The 19,435-nt window shown below is 39.6% G+C and overlaps 1 protein-coding gene across 2 annotated transcripts in view; it reads right to left on the bottom strand.

The window, feature by feature from the left end:
- The window catches only part of LOC108097971 (acetylcholine receptor subunit alpha-like), a 116,471-nt gene that overhangs the window by 83,401 nt on the left and 13,635 nt on the right, over nt 1–19,435 (bottom strand). Inside the window, exon 1 of one of the 2 annotated variants that reach the window (XM_017200586.2) lies at nt 11,446–12,831. The exons of the other annotated variant lie outside the window; for it this stretch is intronic. The gene's annotated coding sequence lies outside the window, so the exon portion shown is untranslated. Of the gene's footprint in view, nt 1–11,445; nt 12,832–19,435 lie in introns of those variants that run through there. 2 annotated transcript variants of the gene reach the window in all.

Genomic DNA, 19,435 nt, shown 5'->3' with positions numbered 1-19,435 from the left:
ATTAAATGAAAGTTCCGAACAACACAACTCTCGTATTCAACTTTGCCAGAACCCCGTCGAATATCATCTTAATAAATCACAGATTTCTCCACACTAACCAGTCTAATCCGGCAATTCAGCTGATCCCAGAATAAAACTAATATCCCGGGGCTTGCAGCACAACAGGATGGGGCAAAAGGACCCCAGCAAATGGGGCGTGCAGAAACAAAAGGACCAACAAGGAAAAAGGTGTGAATTTTCAGCTTTCGCAGGCTGTGCGTGTGCGTGTAAAAGAGATAGTGGCTGGCTGGGAATGTCCTTTGGCATTTGAAAATGGCATTATCAAAATTTACATACACGCATATCCTGATTATCCCTTAAGCATGAATTATTGAAAGCGTAAATACCAAAACACACGGGCGACAGTCGACACTCGGCAGCAGAATAAAAAGGAGGCAGCACCAGAAAAATACAAAAAATAAAAAGGCAAGAACAACAACAACAGAGGAAAAATAAACAAGAGATAGGGACAACAATGCGACAGAAGTTCCTCGAGAGTGGCTTTTTAGGGATGCTGATAATGATAATGATGATGACGATGTGTAGAGTAAGTTATAGCCATGGATGGGGAAAACTCAGCCAGACGACGGCTTAATTTTCACATGACAAACAAAAAAAAAGACAAGCCGAGTGGAGACATTTTGAATGGCAAGCCAGCTAAATAAGACAAAAAAAAAAAAAAAAAAAAAAAAAAATGATATGAAAAACAGAAACAGGTTGAGTACGGATTCTAAAGTGGGTTGGATGGCTAAGAGAACGATTTAAAGGGGTAGAATGGGCCAAAAGAAGAGGAAGAAGAAGACAGCTCCAGCGGCTGGTAAGTGATGAGGTGCGATGATGCGTAGAATGTTGGACGAGCAGTTAAGCAAAACGCCTAAGACAACACAATTGAATCCCGCCAACGAGGGTCACCTCAAATTTGTGAAAGGGGATGCTACTTGAAAGAAATATCAAAGAAATAATTAAAAATATCAGAGAAGTAATAAAATTATAGATACATTTTCTACCCTCTAAAACAATTTATTATCACAAAAGGTGTACGTATACAGCCTTTATTTAAATGTTTTGTTGATTTGTTGCTTAATAAAAATCATCATTAAATCGGGATAAAAATGAAAAACGCATTTAAATGACACATTTTTAAGTGCATACTTATTGCCCAGAACTTTTGGATCGCCCCTTGGCCCGCATTTAGGCAAATACACTCGCTCACACTCGAACACAATCACTCACACGCACACATGCATGACTCACTCACTTGGATAAATGTGTCTACAACTGCAGATAGCTTTGGCAATATGTGTGCGAGAGTGTTTGTTTATTTGTTTTCATACACGAGTGTGTGTGCCTGTGTGTGTGTGTTTGGTTCAACATCCTTTGGTGCCCGTTCCGGGATATGTCAGGAAAATCCTGTTAAAAGTTTGCCATAAATCCTATTTACATATTTTCATCTGCTGCGGCTCAAAAAGAGTTGCGAGAATATGTCTTGGCCACGCCCCTCGCCCCAAAAAAAAAGGGGGCGCTGCGGGAGAGAAGAGGGCGAAAAGAAAATAGTCATATCAATTGTTTAGGCAAATAAATCATAAGTCTTAGCTTTGAACACAAAGAATAACAAGTGAGAGATAAAATGAGTATTTAAGTTTAAAACATTAGAACAGTTTTTTATTTACAATGAACTTGATTTAATTTCGGTGGCTCTCTGTTGGATAGTTTAGTTTTCAAAATAAATTGAAAAATGAGTACATTTTTATTTTCCGTGCATTCCTTACCCCCACTTTCCGCTGACCTCGTTTCTTATTTTTTTCCGAATCCCTGACCATGGTTCACACAGTGTTTCCTTCCCTGACTTCCTTCCTTTACTCGCCGCCTTGCAAAGGCCACTCGGCATTTCAACTTCGATTAATGTTGCCAAAAATCGGACAGATACAAAAAACGAGATGGCGCACAATCTATTATATATATATAATATATATATACTATATATATATAGAAAGAGAGAGTTGCCATTGTTCGGAACACTTTTGTCTACCAGTCATCGGGCTCCGCTTTCAAGGATAGTCACTAGAAAAGTCGAAAGTCATTCCCCCAAATGCCCAAAACTCATTCCATTTACGAAGAGCCCAGAAGATGTCTTAAAATATGCACATAGAATGAGAGACAAATTATACATGTTTTTGGGGCATAACATTTTGTGCACCCTTTAATTTAAATATTTCCATTTGAAATAAATTAAATAATACAGGGGGGAGCAAATAGGTATCTCCTAGTTTTTTATGAAAATAAATTAAAAAATTCCTTTACACATATTCAACCTGCTTAGCAACGAAACTATATTTTTAAGCACAGCTGTGTGCGAATACATTTATGTATGGTTGGTATCTGCTTAATCCTTGGCCAGTGGGCGCATTTGTCCTGCTAAGGATTCCTTTTTGCATATGCTTCTTAGCCCTATCCTAAGCTAAGAATCCGGGTATTAGTCTTAAGCAGCGTTTCAGCGCCAGTCGCTTATCCTTAGCCTTGGTAAATACATTTTGAATAATTGTCCTGGACACCGGACATTGGACACTGGAATCTATGTATGTGTGACTCTGTCTCTGTGTGTGTACGTGTGTGTGTGTGTGTGTGTCGAGGAAAATCCTTTTCGGACAAACTCAAATTCAAATGACTGTAAATGGCACAATCCTTATGCATATTTCATAGTTCTCTCGCTCCTTTTGTTGTGTCGATGTGCAAATGTTTGTTTTCACTTTCCTTTGTCCTTTTTCCTGGGTCTTAAGAGCCTCCTCTGCAGAATTTGTTTAATCGACAAATTTGTGCACAATTCATTCCGCTTCTAATGCCAACATTTGTAAGCCAACAAAAAAAAATGAGTATGTTCTAGCATTTAGCATAATTTAAGCCTGTGTATATGTTACAATTAAAATGCAGACGGCAAATAATTTACAAATTAAATAAACTTTATTTGGACTTAAACTAGAATTTATTGGTACTTACTTTATCAAAACTACCGTTTTGTTTTATTGTTAAATGTTTTTAATTCCTGATTGTGGACATACGCTAAGAATTTATTATTAAGCTAACGAATAATTAATTAAACGAATTCCCATTAATAATTGGTGGACAGGAAGTCGTAAATAAAATCAAATAAAACTGAAAGTTGTTTACAATGTCTAGGTATTTTAAATATTTTGTTTGTCCGGAAAAAAACTAGAATAAAAATGCATGATTTAAAATGAAGCATAAAGAAATTCTTTGATTGTCGTGGTTAAATAAGAACAACTAAATTAAAACGAATGTGAATACGTAAAAAATACAAATATTTGAGATGTTTTTCATGTACATGTGGATCGTCACTTTGATTTACATGCGGACAAAATCGCACAGGAACTGCTGGTAAATGAATAAATAAATAACAAGGATGTTGCAAATGCGCTCATCCAATTTTTCCACCTGCCCCCAGGTGGCTGCGGAAATAAACCTTAATCACATTAAAGGAGCTCAGTGGCTCCTTGCATATGCTACCCGCAAAACATGCCTATATAAATCGTCAGTTGTCAGTGGCAGGCATTAGCTCATCTCGTCTCATCTTCAGTTTTCATTGCGTATACGCAGCGTATGCCGCCCCCCGGGGTGAAAAATATCTTCCCGTGGCTCCTATTCCTGTTTTTCTTTCCCCCTCTTCTCTTCTTTTTTCAACCGTGACAGCTGGCAAATTGAATCGATGGCGGGTAAATCACAATTGCCACGCCCCTCCTTTCTTCTTTTTTTTGTTTTTAAGGGGCCCAAACAAAAGTCAATTAACGTTCGAAGGGATAAACTGTTGAGGAGACAACAAAGTCAAAGAGCCGAGCACACATGCACTCCAAAAGATACAAAAAAAAAAGAGCCAACGCCACTTTTTAGTCCAACTATGTTGACCATAACAAAAAAACAAAAAAAAGAAGAAAAAGGAAAAGGGAAGGAGGAGCATTTGACTGCATTGGTAATTGAAGAGGAAATGGTAATGAAAGCAGGCGGTGGCAAAGGGGGCGGGGCACTTCTCTGGCAGAGGAGTGCGGACAAAGTCGCCTTATTGTGTGGCACATTGTTAACTTTTGCCGCAGCCCGGGGAATCGAATGGGGAAAGAGCAGCTCGGAAAAGTGGGCGGGGTAGGGGGTGCTGTGTGCATACAAAAGAGTGCTGTCATTTGCTAAGACCAAAATAAGAACATATACAGCTGGGATCACAATGAATGCAGTGTGCCTATGTGAAATTCCCACAAATACTTTATTTTAAAGCAATAAAAGTTTGCTTCCTATAAAGAAAACAAGTACAAATGCAGAATGCACTTGGGGGCTTACAAATATTTTAATATGTCGACTCTATATTGCTTTTATTGGTTCCTTTCCACCAAAACTATTTTTATTTTATACTTGGCAGTACATCTTCAACTATTTAGCTGGAGACCAAATTAAACAAATAAAAGTCAAATAAGCCGAAAAATCACAGTAAGACACAAGAGACAAATGGGAAATATGTATGTGTACACAACCGAATAAAATGACAGATTCACACACAAATAAATGTCCAGAAACAACCAGTGCAAATAAAATGAAATAAAATGAGAATATTAAGACGAAATACGAAAAAGGCAATTTGAGAAAAATGTTCGAACTGAAACTGATTAAACACCGGTGACAAGCAAATGCAAATATTTGTGGATATCTGCCATTCGCTGCACTGAATAAATGTTTGCGCATATTGAACAAATATTATGACATTTTATATTTAATTAAATAATATACGAGTACCTACCATCTAGAATTTTTTTGTATGTCGGAAGTTATTGAAAGATAACTATATTTTTAGGGAAGGGGAAAACTTATTCATTTAAATATATTACCAAAAAGGCAGAATTTAATTTGTAGGCCTTATCCCAACGTTTAATTTCTACCATGTGCAATAATTTTCCAATGGAAATACTTAATCCGATGATTTAAATTACCTTTTTCAATGGGTTCTCCATGATTTTTCGCTTTTGTGAAGAAGCAACTTACGCAAGTGGAAAATGCGCCGAGCTTATTTTTTAAAATTTCCCCCCCAAAAAAAAAGGGAAGTACACACGCACATCCTCTCACACACACACACATACAGAGGCTAAGAGAAGGGCCATCGTCATCATCGCAAATCTCAAAATGCTTCCTGCGGCTTTTTTTTCAAGGAATTTTCAGTGCTATTAAAAAGTTTACGCGAATCAGGAAAAACGGCCACCGAAGCAGCAAAAGGGAAGTGAAAATGCCAGAGAAAGCGGCTGGGGCCACCAAGGCAGGAAGTAACGAAAAAAAAAAAGAATTTATATATATTTATTATAATTTTTTATTTTACGCATTTTGTGCGTTGACTGTGGCCTACCGAAAAAAAAGATTCGCCCCCAACGAGCAGGAAAAAAAATGAGGAAAACACATTGAAAACCGCACGGAAAGTGCGAAATATGAGAAGGAAAATGGAGAGTGGGAAAAGCAGGACGAACGGAAGCAAGACAAGGACACATTTGCCGGGGTCGATTTTAAAGTTTAAGAAAAAACCGAAGGTAAATTTGTGCACAATACGTTTATAATGTTAACAGAAAAACAAAAAAAGTTGGAAAAACAAAAGATACAGGAGAAAAGAAACTGGAGTAATGGTTTTAAATATTTTTCAATTTAATGCAATGAATGTTTTAAGCGAAATGTTTTGTATCTTGAAGAAACTTAACTTAAATCTAATGAAACTGCAGGAGATACCTTCGCCGTAGGCTAATTGAGGCTACAAATAAGCCTCCTGAATTCACTCTTTATCTCTCCTTCTAGGCTTTTATGGTGTATTTATATTTATTTTTATTAGCTACCGCTCCATTCTCACCGGCCAACGACGCTTTGTTTTGCCTTCGCACAGTTTTTCACAGTTTTCACACATTTTTCATTTCGCTTCTTTTACTTTTGCCGTGTTTTATTTCTATTTCCCTTTTTTTCTGTTTTGCATTGTTTTGTGCGGCAGCAATTAAAAATTGTTTTTTTTTATGAGCAAACAGAAATTTTTGTTTACAACAAACAACAATAAAGCGGTAATAAAAAATCATAAAATGGCCGGCGCCAGAAAACAAGAAACAAGCGAAAAAGTGCTAATTGGTTAATTGTGTGTGTGAGCGAGGCGAACCTGTGCACCTGTATTCGTGCTGCATTCGTCCGGTGTGTATGTGTGTGTGTGTGTGTGTGTGCGCGTACTTGTGTGTGTTTCAGTTTCCCAGCTCAATAATTCAGATCCTTAAATTGACCTCCGCACAAAAGGGAGCAATGGAAAAAAATTGAGCCATCTCAATGGGCATTTAAAAAATTTGTCTACAATTTGAAGCTGTCGGTGTTCGTTCGTTTCTCTCTTGATTTTTTTTTTTCTATTCGTTTAGTTGATTTTCTTTTAATCCTTTTTGGCGTTTAAAGGGCGTCAGCTGCAATGCAGACAAAATAGGGCCACGCCCACTTCCAGATGCCCGGATCCAGATCCAAGTGGCGCTTGTTAGTTTAAACTGATTTGCAATGTTTGACATGGGCCATAAAAAGCAACGAGGCAAACGACAAGGATAACGGTGAGATGGAGATAGCACAAGGAGCGGGCCAAAGAAGGACATTAGACCACTCGCCCAGGTCGCAGCACTGAGAGAAAATTGTACATAATAAATTGGATATGAGCAACATGTTTTCACTGGTAAAATTCATGATATTTAAAAAACGAAGTTTGCATTTACAAAAACCGAAAGGGAAAATTTGTTCTTTAATTTCTGATTGAATTCTTTTTAATCAACCATAATTTATTTTTGTGCAGCAAAAATCTCTCCACTTATTTGGTTAAAAACTTTGTTTACCTTTCGCTAATTGAACAGCAATGCATGTGTTCGCATTTAATTGATGATAATTTAATTTGCCTTCTCTGGTTAGTGGCTGTTATTTTTTTGCAGTGCTCCGCTCTGCTGCTTTGCTGTTTGATAGCCTGGCCTTTTGGTATTTCTGGGCCACCCTTGGGCTTTGTTTTGAGCCGAATTTTCAGCGACTGTCAGTGAGGTTCCTGCTCTTGGCCATTTCAATAATCTCTTCATTTGGACGACGAGGGGGCCGCACAACGATTTTTTCCATGTTAACATTTTATTTGTCTGCACAATGGGGCGTATAAGCAACGTTGCAGGAGCATCACCATGCCACGTTGCTCATACGCCCCATTGTGCAGGAAATTCGGTCCGAAAGCCATAACAATGGTGAAACGAGAGCCACATTCTAAATGCTAAGTTCATTCATTCATTCCGCACACAGAAACATATAGAAATACACACATATAAACACATAGATACACATACACATAGACACGCAGACACACAGACAAAGACAGAGAGACAGAGAGACACACAGGCAGTTGCTTGTTTTTCGGCAACAATTAAAACGATTTAAATGCAAAACAGTCAACGCCAGAAGAGCATGGCCCCAAGTGGGTCATCTGCTGGCCGGCACTGTATTAGCCAATTTCTGAATCGCCCCCGATTGCCCCCGATATGGTTAAAGGAACGGGCCGTAGCCGTAGCACAAAAGTCAACTGGCAACTGGCAACTGGAAACTGGCAACTGCAGTTAAGCCAGCATGGAAAATGCATTTCACATCGAAATGCATCTCACTAGATTAGAATACGGAATGTATTCAATAAAACAAAGCCGGGCATATTTATGTTGCAAACTTTATTAGACAATCGCCTGCCACATAAGCAATGCTCAGTTGAATGGAGGCATAATTTAAATGTGGTCTACTTTTAATCGCATAAACACACAATAGCATGCATAATACAAAAGCTTGGCTCCGTACTAAAACCGTATCGTCAAATAGGTAAAACCAAAAGCATGTATCATATATCATTTGAAATCAAATCATATCTTGGCTTGAATTTCCCTGCTTAATAAATTGTAGTTCAAAAAACATTTAAGTGTTATCTAATAGACAGAATCTTCTGGCTTTTATTGACTGGTTGGCAAAGACTCAGCCCGAAAACCACTGAAAAAACACTCACTCACTCACTCACTTGAGTAAACTTGGCTTAATTACTTTTGCGCTAAGCTTTTCCATCTTGCCAAAACGAATAATAAACATCAATTAAGTTGGAGCGTCAAATGAAGGGTGCGAAAAGTGTTGGGGATTTTGGCGCTTGGGCACTAATTCAACATTTAATCAGTTCGTTTAATTTCCATGCACAAATCGCTATTTGTTGTTATTTGGTCACAGTTCGGGGGCTTCCATTTGGCCCTTGACTTTTCCCCAACTACTATCCGGATTTTCGCCGCGTTTTCCCATCGCACGAGCATTTTGCTCGATTTTCCCACGACGCCATGTTTTTAGTGTGCAAATGGCTTTTGTTTGATTCTGTTGGCATTGCCGTCGTTATTGTTGTTGCATTTAATTAAAAGCCCCGAATGCAGATTGAAGATGGCCGGAGAAGTGGAGAGTGGAGTGGAGAGTGGAGTGGAGAGTGGAGTGGAGAGTGGCAAGAGGAGTATGGAGATGCCACAGCGAAGAGTGGTGAGTGGAGAACGGATAGCGAACAATGGCTACAAGCTGGTCAAAATGAATAAATAGACGCGCGTTTGCTATTTTGGCCACCACAATGGCAAAAACACATTGAAAACAATTGTTTCCTAAACAACTTAATAATATAATAAATATAATGAATATTATCCAAAACTATATCTTATAAGATTTAATTTAAAAAGGAATAATCTTTTCAATACACTATTCTTGCATTTGTTATTTGTCTTGCGATTCTTTAATTTATATTCTCAGTCAATCCAGCAATTGTAAAAATATTTAAAAATTAATATTTTGTATGCTAAACAAATACGTATTTGTCATAAAACATGAGCACATTTTTATGATTTTTCTCGAAGTGCAACAATAATAACAAGCGATGGCAGCAACAATGGCATTTCCACTCCCACTGGAGCCATTCATGTCACACACAAGCGCGTAAACACGCACACACCAACACTCATTTTCCCCTTGTATAAACACACAAACACTCGCACACTCGCACACACACACACACACACACATTTCGTAATCGCTCAAAATTGTTTGGCAAACATTTTAAACATTTTCTATTGCATTTGCCTCTGTGCCATTCTCAAAAGTTACCCTCACAAATAAAATACAGACAACCTAGAAATTAGGAAACATCCGTTTTCTGATTTAATATTAAAGTCTGGGCGTGGTCAATGTCCTTAGGAGTGATAAGCCTAAAACAAAGAGCCGTCTTTCAAGGAAAAACTTAAGAAGAAATTATGTAATGCAGAAACAATAAAAAGAGATATCTATAATGAGGAAAAAGTCAACGGTGCTCAAAAAGAGTGATTATAAAATATAATATAGTTCCTTAGTTTGATTTAAGCAATCTACACTAAATATTAGGGTTTATAAAGCAGTGCCATATTAGGCATACAGCTGTTTTCAAAATAATAGGAGTGCTTTTGCATATGCACTTGTCCCTTCTGTAGCAATGTTATGCGTTCATTTTTTTCAATTTTATTTCTTTTTCCAAATTTGTTTATGGATACACATTCTGAGGTACCGTTATTTTTTCATTTTACTATCTTCGTTTTCTGAGAATTACCCAAATTCGTAAACAAACTTCATTTTGCGCTCATCAAAATAATAGGAGTGTGCCATTTTAATCTGTTCAGAGCGCAAAAAAAGGTAATTATTCTTTAAAAAAACGGCTTAAAAGTATAGAATGATTAATATCCAACTACAATTTTAACGTTTAAGATCGAAAATTTAAAGCAATGGGTCGTGGCAAACATTGCACACCTGAGCGGCGTGATTTGATCAAAAACTTGATTTCAAGTGGGAAAACGTACAAGGAAGTACAAAAAATAATTGGATGCGGTGCTTCCATGATCCGAAATGCACTAAAATTTTCACCCAAGCCGGAAACCCGCGGCCGACCCCAAGTTCTAGCCGATAAACTGGCTACACGTGTTGCAAGGTACTCGAAGAAGCATCCTTTTGCAAGCTGCAAAGAAATCAAGGATGAGCTTAACTTGGACGCAAGTATCCCAACAATAAGTCGTCTTTTAAAGAAGCAAAATTTGACTGCCCACAGTCCACGGAAAATTCCATTCCACACCAAGAAGCACATAGCCGCAAGAATGAAATTTGCAAAGAGCCATGTCAACTGGTCAGTTGAAAAGTGGCGTAACATATTGTGGTCGGATGAGTCGAAAATAGTCCTTTATGGTGGCAAAGGATCTCGACAGTACGTTAGAAGACCACCTAACACCGAATTTAATGCCAAATATTGCATTAAAACGATCAAACATGGCGGACATAATATAATGATTTGGGCATGTTTCTCGTACTATGGCGTAGGTCCAATATATTGGATTAAAAATATTATGGATGGTCCTGGATATGTCCAAATAATGCAGGAAACAATGCTGCCTTATGCTAGCGAAGAAATGCCACTGGTTTGGGTCTTCCAGCAAGACAATGACCCAAAGCACACAAGTAAAGTGGCTAAGAAGTGGTTTGCAGACAATAAGATTGCAGTACTTGAATGGCCCGCCCAGTCCCCCGATCTGAATCCGATCGAAAATTTATGGACAGACGTTAAAAAGGCGGTCGCAGAAAGGCATCCAACTAATGTTTCCGAGCTTTGGGAAATTGTAAAGGCCTCTTGGACCTCGATTCGTCCCGAAAGATGCCAGAAATTGGTGGATTCCATGCCAAGGCGCTGTGCGGCAGTGATAGCCAATAAAGGTGGTGCCACGAAGTACTAATTATAGTTTTTTTTAATTACATTTAACATTAAATTACTTAATATAACCATATTTTATCGTTATATATTATTTTCAAAAGTTCTGAGAGAATTTGCTTGAACGCTCCTATTATTTTGAGAAACCCATATTGGGTGTTGTTCCCTTTTTTTTTTTTTTTTAAGTATGTATTTAATGAAGTAACTTTTTTTAGTTTTAATTACTTTAATACAAGTCATATTTGTTAAAAAAAAATGAATTTAAGAAATTTAATTCGTATTGACATAGTTTTTTTCACCGATTTTCACATTCGTGATGGTCACTCCTATTATTTTGAAAACAACTGTATCATATCAGTAAATGAATATGGCATATCAGAGTTTCATAATCTATAGTTTCGTGGGCTTAATAATCCTGAGCAGACACTTGCTGACATCTTTAAAAGAATACATCATAATGTTTGGTTTTTAAAGCCAGCCCAAGTTTTCCCTTTTCCTTTCCCAATTCGGCTTAACCCACATTTGGGTCCCTCGCTCAATTCGAAAAGGCGCATATTTGCCTAGCCCAAGAAACAAAACATTAACTTTGGTCCTAATGCTAATCTTACCTTGGCACAAAAAGTATTTCGCCTGCTGCTGCTGCTGTTGTAGTGGTGTCCCCACTACACCCACACACACACGCACACACAGTCCCACGTGGTCCTCACACGGACACGGGTTCGCTTCCTTGTTTTGGTTTCTGGCTTCTGGCTTCTGGTTTCCTCGAACTTTAGTTTTCAATTTGCATTCGGTTCCTTCGGCTCACAAGCGCACACCTTTTTATTCGAATTTTTCCAATATTTGTTTTGAAGTTTCGACTTTGTTGTTTTTTTTTTCCGTGTTATATTGTTTGGTTTAGAACATTAAAAAAAGAGTAAAAAAAAAGTGGGTTGGTCTCACTCAGCTGAGCTTAAGAAAAGATATTTATAAGCCAAAACGAAGGAAAAGAAAATATTTAACTTTCGAGCGTGAAATCACTCTAACTCGACCAAACTTTAAAGTTGAACAGCTCCTGGTATTCCAATTTCTTCTAAAATATTTCATAATATCGTTTCGTTTTTAATATCTACTCGCCAACTTTTACAACCTTCTAAATTTAATCACTATAAGATGCAGTTTCGCCCTTTTGGTACTTTTTTTGTACGCCAATAATTTCTTAACTATCCAATAAAAGTTTCTCTGTCCAGTTAACAGTAAGCTTTTAAGATCCTTTCTGCTATTTTAGCAATTTTGCAAATAATAAATACTTTTTGCTGGCAATCAACAAGTTGTAAATTTGACGGGGATTTCCCTTTTCAATTTATTATTACGAAACATTGCATGTCAATTGATTTCTAATTCCCCTTGGCTGTTGTTGCCTTGGCAGCTCGCAAATAAAATCTCTCTTTTAGTTTGGCGCGACCTCCGCAATGACCGTGTAACAATTTCGGTTTTCTTTTGCCCCCTTCTCTTTTTTGCTTCTTGTTCTCCCCACCCCTTTTTTTTCTTATTTCCAATCTATTTTCCTTATATTTTTCCTTTTTTGTTGCCAAGAAGACGCGCGCACAAAGCCAAAAATTGGGAGGGCGCGCGTTTTTGTTTTTCTGTTTTCAAAATACGCGAAATTTCTCAAAATTTGAGCTAGTTGCATTAAGCATTTGGTTAGGTAATTTTCTAGCCTTAAAACAGCAACACACACACATACAGCGGCGCTTACAAATGGCCAACTTATGTAAGCGTTTTGTGCGCGTTTCGCACGCGTTTTGTCCGCTGCTTTTTCCGCCAACGCGACAAAGTTGCAACTATAAATTTGTTAACCCACAGCCAAAAAAAAAACCCAGAGGCCTGCAACTTGTTTGCCAAGCTGTTTTCTTTGTTGTGGTCGGCTGGGAATCAAATTTTTTTTTATTTCATTCATTCATTTTTCGGGTTTAGTTTGAATTTGGGTTATTTCCTGGCACATAGATATTAGTAATAAAAATCCAAATGATAAATAATTGCAAACAAAAATAAATAAAACCTACAGCTGAGGCGGTCACATGCGCGACACAGACACAACACACCAACACACGCTCACGTAGACAGACAGACGAAAAGGGGGCGGGGCGGCAGAGGCGGTGGCGGCGGTGGCGGCGACGTCGGCGGCGGCGGGACGGCGGCAGCGGCGGTGGCGGCGGCAGCAGCGACAGAATAATAACAACAATAAAAAAAACAACACGCAAGACTACCAAAACGACAACAACCGACGACGACAACGACAACGACAACAACGACGACGAATGGCGACTTTAGCGCGTTTTTTGTGCTGCCTTCAGATTATTTGGGAACCCTCTCTCGAAGCGAAACGCGTGCCGTCAGCGCTGAGTCCTGTTTCATACTGATTTGGGGCCATCCTCGCATCCTGCCAAGGATGCTGCTGCTGTTTCGCAGTGGCTGCCTCCGCTGTCGTTCGCTGCTGCCACAGCCACTGTTAACTTTGCTTTGCTGCGGCACAAGAATTTCCCCAGTTGCTCTGTTAAAATTTCCCTGGCATGCGCACCGTGCCACCGACACTGCGAACGAGCGAGTCCTTTTATTGCGAATGCAGGATGCAGTTTCAATGCCAGCCGGCCAACGCTGCGGATGCGTGATGTGCACTGCGACCGTTTGCAGCGGGGGAAAATGTGAGGAAATGCGAGGAAATGCGGGAAATGCGGGGTGGAGATTTCCGAGACGGAATTTGTCAAAATTATTACTGCTGATTGCGAATTGAGCAACTTGGAACTTCTTTGGGTCTTCTTCAGATTACAAAATTCATGGCATTTAATTATATATAATTTTTATAGTTATTTAATATTTGTGATTAGCTTTATAATATTTAAGTTGTTCCTAAATGTATATTCAAGCCCTCGAAAATAAAAATACTTTTGAATAAACTCGCATCAGTAATTTATACGCAGGAGACGACTTTATTGCCAGCTGGCCAACGTTGCGTATGAGTTATATTCGCAGCGACAGCGTGTGGCCAAAATTTACACAAATTTGATTTTGATGACTTGCTGATGTTTTTTAAATTTAGACACTTGCTCATATTTCTTTTGATTACCCACGAATAATTTAATAGCATTTTAGTGAGCAAAAAACACACATTGAATATTAATCGTTGGTCATTTAAAACTTAAATGAAAGGGAATTTATTTGCATGATGTGCGGATCCGGAAACTTATTCACTCAAAATGCAAAGCAATATATGCATGCCCAGGTGGACTTTCTAATTAAACGGATACTTTTATGGTAAGCCATCTGAGCTGAGTGCTAAGTTAACGCACCTATTTCAGCTATTTCAGCTAATAAGGTAAGTGGCCATTGACAGTCATTAATGCTAGCCGCAGTTAGCCACAATTACGCCAGCTGGAGCGAATCAATTTATTTATGAAAATTTTCGAGGCAGTGCGCCATGTGCAGCGTGTGCAGTTGGCAGTCGGCAGTCGGCAGTCGGCAATCTGCAGTCGAGGGTCCTGCGTCCTGCGACCTGCATCCTTTCTCCTTCGTCCTTCGTCCTGCGTTGCACACGTGCATGGCATTAATGCAAATGAGCTGGATGCTCGATGCTGGCTGTTAGCTGGTGAATGGTGGCTTCTACTGGCATATATGTACGTACGTTTCTGCTGCGGATGCGGAATGCTCGACTTGATGCCAAATTGAATTATGTTGGATGCCAGAAAGGTTAATGAAAGAGAGCGCCGTTCTCGCACCCGGATCCCGGACACATCCACGGATTTGGACTCGGACTCGGATACGGATACGGACTCGGATTCGGATTCGGTGTCGGACAACGAGAATTCAGAGATTCAAGCTGAATGAATTGTGATGAAGCACCGCCACCAACAAAGTGCTGTCGTGGGGGCCACTGAGATGACCACACATAGATGTGGTCGAGCACTGAGAGAAACTGAGTTAAGCCTAAATTAAATCAGATTACAATATATATCTGATAACTCCCTCTCATTTATAATTGACTGAATCTAGAAGAACTATCTATTACAAACAGAGAACCAATTAAATACCAAAATAAATTTTTTTATATTGGTTATATTTATTTTCATTGTAGTGGATGTGTGTTTTCTCAGTGCAGATGGAAAAGCACTGGCCATTGGCCATTGGCGACTGTCGACTGTCGACTGTCGACTGTCGGTTGCTGGTGGTCAGGCTGCATGCAAATTGATGCTTTTTGTGTTGGACTCTGCATTATCTTGGTCTGGATCTGGGTCTCGGTTTTGGTCAGGGGCTTGTCGAAGGATTCGGTTTGGTTTGTCCCGAAACGGAACTCGGAACTCGGAACTCACAATTCGGGCGATGCCACCCGATGCCGGTGCAACTGGAAATGGGCGGGCGAAATTCCCCGAGCTGTTTTTCAGTGTAATGGCTCAGTAATGTTTGGCGGAGATTCATGTGGACCGACTGGAAATTAGAGCTAACGATGACTGACAATCTTTCCTTCTAGCCGAACATAAACATGAGACTACTTTCTTGTGCGGCCCAAGGATAGTTTCTTGAGCGTTTATCAAGGGTTTGAAGGTTTCAATTTATTTAATGGCTATTCGAGTCAGTTAACCTCTTTAAATCAATTAGCTTGAAAGGGTTTTTAGATTAGTTATCCTTATAACTTAATATTTAAGATAATCCAACGTGACTGTGCAACTCATTCAACCTTATTAACTCTTCTTTTCAATCTGTGAAGCCGCAGTAAATTAAAAAGCTAAGGAGAAAATATTAAAACACTCCATATATCACATAGGTACACACTTGGGCACTTATTTCAATGAACCTGACGCACATCATTGAGCCATTAAGTGTACAAAATGAGGCAAATCGGGGTCCCTTTCCCAGCCTTTTTTCGTCGCCGTCATCAAGAAGCCAACTTTTCGTCAAAATGCCCACATAACCCAAAACGCCGGGCCCCCGGAAAACTCTCCTCTTTCCTGCTTCCCCGCTGGGATTCCCATTTTCCGGGCCCAGAAGAAGTTGACAACATGCAACTGGCAGTGGCAGAAAAGCCACCAGCAACCCAGCCACCCAGCAATCCAACAACCCAGCAGCTACAGCATTTTCCGCCTCAATTAATTAAAATGTTTTGTTTTAATGCCTCGACAAGGATAAAGGAAAACCGACGCCTCATCCTTCGTCCCTCGTCCCTCGTCCTTTTCCTGACACATCCGCCCCGGCAGTCTAGTGTAAAATGCTGATTGATATTTCCCGGTTAATAACTTGGGTCGCTCGATGCTTTTGGCTTTTCTTTTCAAGGTCGCGCAATAAAAATTAAGTTCATCCATCATTAATGGCCACCCACGACAGCCAAGAATGCCAAAAAGGATGAGGAAGGATGCGGAAGGATAAGGTAGCAGTTGCCCCTTTCACTCAGTCTTGTTGACAGCTTCCAAAATAAACACAATATTTCCCAAAATACCCTTACACTTTGGTCAACCATATTGCAATTAATAAATTAATTAAATATTTACAAATAAAAGGGGAAGGAAAAGCCAGGAACTAAATGAATATTAGAATTCATTAAAAGCAGTCTGTTGTTGTAACATTCCGACACCACCACTCATTTCCAAAGATAAAATCTTGAGGTGGCACTATGCCTTTTAGTTTTTGCAGAGTGTAAAAGGCAAACGCAGGACGAAGGATAATGAGAACAACGACGACTCAATTAGCGAGTTGAGCGGCGTTGCATTTACATAACATTTCAAGCAAGTTTATTTAATTTAATTGTTGTCGACTTCTCGCCGAACGTTCGTTGCTCATTGTCCTGCGAACTCCGTGTGCCTCTCTGTTCTTTTCCAGCGCCAGCTGTTATTGTTTTTTCGAAAACAATATGGCCTTGTTAGACAAACCGCAGACATACGCAGACAAAAGGAGAACGGAGGCACACACATACACTAACACACACACACACACACACACAGTTTGAGAGGAGACTCACAAATAATCATTTTTGGTGGCTGCCAACAACGGCGGACTCCCGGCCATTGTTGTGTCCTTCTGAAATCCTGGAAGGACCCCAGCTGCTAGCCAACGTGTAATGATCGCTAATGGTCGCTCAATCATCCGCTTCCCGGCGGACTCACCTATGGACATTCCACATTCCCGGCCAAAAGGACAATGGCTATTATGGCCAGCTTTAAATTTGTGTCCATCACCGTTGGGAATATTTTTGGGTTCATTTAAATAAAAATATGTTACACAACTTTGGAAACTTAGCACTGCATAACTTACTTAAATTAAGTTATGTAAATAAATTTAGCATTTTACTTGCCGTAAACTTGGTAAAACTTACCACAAAATTATGATCATTGATAAAAAAATTTTTTTTACGATTTTCTACAAATTCAATTAGAAACTCTGAACTTTTTTTGCTGTTTTGGACTTTGAACGATCTCTTAGCGATTTGCCGCTCACATGATCTGATATCGTTGGGCGGTACAGTTGAAAAACTGTTGGGGACCTTTGACCCGCCACTCGTCGCAACAGCAGCGCCCCCAGGCGGACGGCTCGTGAAGCATCAAGTCGAGCTGCAACTAAATTCTCAATGGTTCTTTATCTCAATTTGGCACATTTTGGTCGCAGGCGGAGAGCTCGCGGCTGTCCCAGCTGTCTGCCAACTACAGCGACTCGACTCGAGTTCAGTTCAGCTTGTGTCAGCCGCAGCCTCAAAATCAGACCCAGCTAGAGTCCTGCATGCATATACACTGAGCGAAAAAACTACTTAAACAATTAAGATGTATAAATCCATAGGGCATGTCAACAAAAGATATTCTAAAAGGAATTTTTCTGTCATTCCGCAATTCAATAATATTGCTAACTGAACTTATCACTTGCGATTTATAATTTCTCCCATTAGAAACGTATATTTGTTTGTTCCAGTGTAATGCCCCTTGGCACGCAGTCTAGCTGTATTACTTGCACACTCATTGCCTCTTTTTTTGTAATGACCTTTGTTTTGATTTTATTATATACTTTTTTTTGTTTCCTTTTCTCTCTACTTTTTTTTTTTTTTTTTTTTTTTTGAGTGGGCGGTGGGCAGAAGAAGAAGCACAGTGCCGTTGTTGTTGCGGCAAATTGCGTGCGGCGCCTCAACGCAACTTTCAAGGATGCCACTTACCGCGCCCCCTCCGCCCCTTTCGTCCTTTCCGAGCTGTCAGTTAGCTAACGATGTTGCCCGTTTACCGTGTGTTCCAGTTGCCACGCCCCCCTGCACCCCCAACACCCTCATCGCCTCCTTCTCCTCTGCAGAACCACCCACCGTCGACATCCTAGACCTGACTAAAGATCAACATTCGAGTGCTACAAAACTTTTGTCATTTACGCGCCGAAAATTTGCTCGCCTCACACCCAAAAACATCCAGCAATGCCACGCCCCTCAGATGACCTCGCCGCCGCCCCCCTCCCATTCCCATTCCCATTCCCTTACGTTCCGTTTCGCTTCGTTCCCATAATTGAATTTCTGCTCTTGAAACTAAACAAAAAAAATACAAGACAAGGGAAAAAATCGGTGGATGATAAAGAAATAGAAATACCTCATGGGGTTATGTTCTGAAATGATGGGTAAACCAAAAACGTACATATATCGAACTAACAATCCACGAAAATCTATTATGAAATCAGAGTAACTAGCTGTACTGTTTCACAATAAGAAAGAAAAAAAGTTTTATTACAATCAGAGACATATAATTAGCATTCTCGAAATCTATCATATTTAGTTAATTGAAACTTTGAAAACAATTAAAATTTTGTGGACCCCTTTGCACTCCAGGGTATCCAATGAGTGCCGAATGGACTCACTCCCTGCTCTCAAAGATGGGCTACAAAAAAAAAAAAAGGAAGCGAGACGAGAAGAATCGCAGAGGGCAGAGAAAAAAAAAATAGTGTAAAATTAAATGAAAAATAAACAATGAACATGGCGCAGTTGAATTGAATTGAAGAGCTCTGCTCTTGGCAAGCTTTGAACAGCGAGCGACAGGGACGGCGGCAATGGATCCCCGCAAAAGAGAGAGAGGGAAGATGGGTGAGGGGGCGATGGACAGATGAACTGAGGGAGGGGGAAGGGGGGAGGAGTGGGGGGCCGGGGGCATTGTAGTGGCTCAGTTCTTGGCCTGGCATGTCCTGGACTCGTTTGTCTTTGCTTTACCCGGTTTTCGTTTTTAACACATGCGAGTTAAAAATGCTGACATGGTCATGTATGTGGATGGGGCAAGTTGGGGGTTCAATGGGGCAGGAGATCAAAGGGGGCAACACTGGAAAAATAATTAAGAAACATGCGGGAAAACCATATAAAAATTTGATTTTAAGAAGGGTTTCTTCAAACAATTACTGAACAAAAAACCTATAAAAAAAATTAAGAGAATTGCACTTAAAATTTGGAAATTAAGAATAAAGCTTCTAGTTATAAAATTAAATAAATTTCTTATAAAACAAGAAATATTTGACTTTTTCGTATAGCTTATCCGCTTGCATTTTTCTCTCGTGCGATTGGAGGCTATTTCTATGAATTACAAGCGACACACACACACATCCTTAGCACTTTCCGCCATCTCGCTC

This window comes from Drosophila ficusphila, unplaced genomic scaffold (genome assembly GCF_018152265.1).
Source record: "Drosophila ficusphila isolate 14025-0441.05 unplaced genomic scaffold, ASM1815226v1 contig_197, whole genome shotgun sequence".
Lineage (NCBI taxonomy): Eukaryota > Metazoa > Arthropoda > Insecta > Diptera > Drosophilidae > Drosophila > Drosophila ficusphila.
Note: the sequence above shows the minus strand (reverse complement) of the source record. Positions and strands in the feature narration are given on the sequence as shown.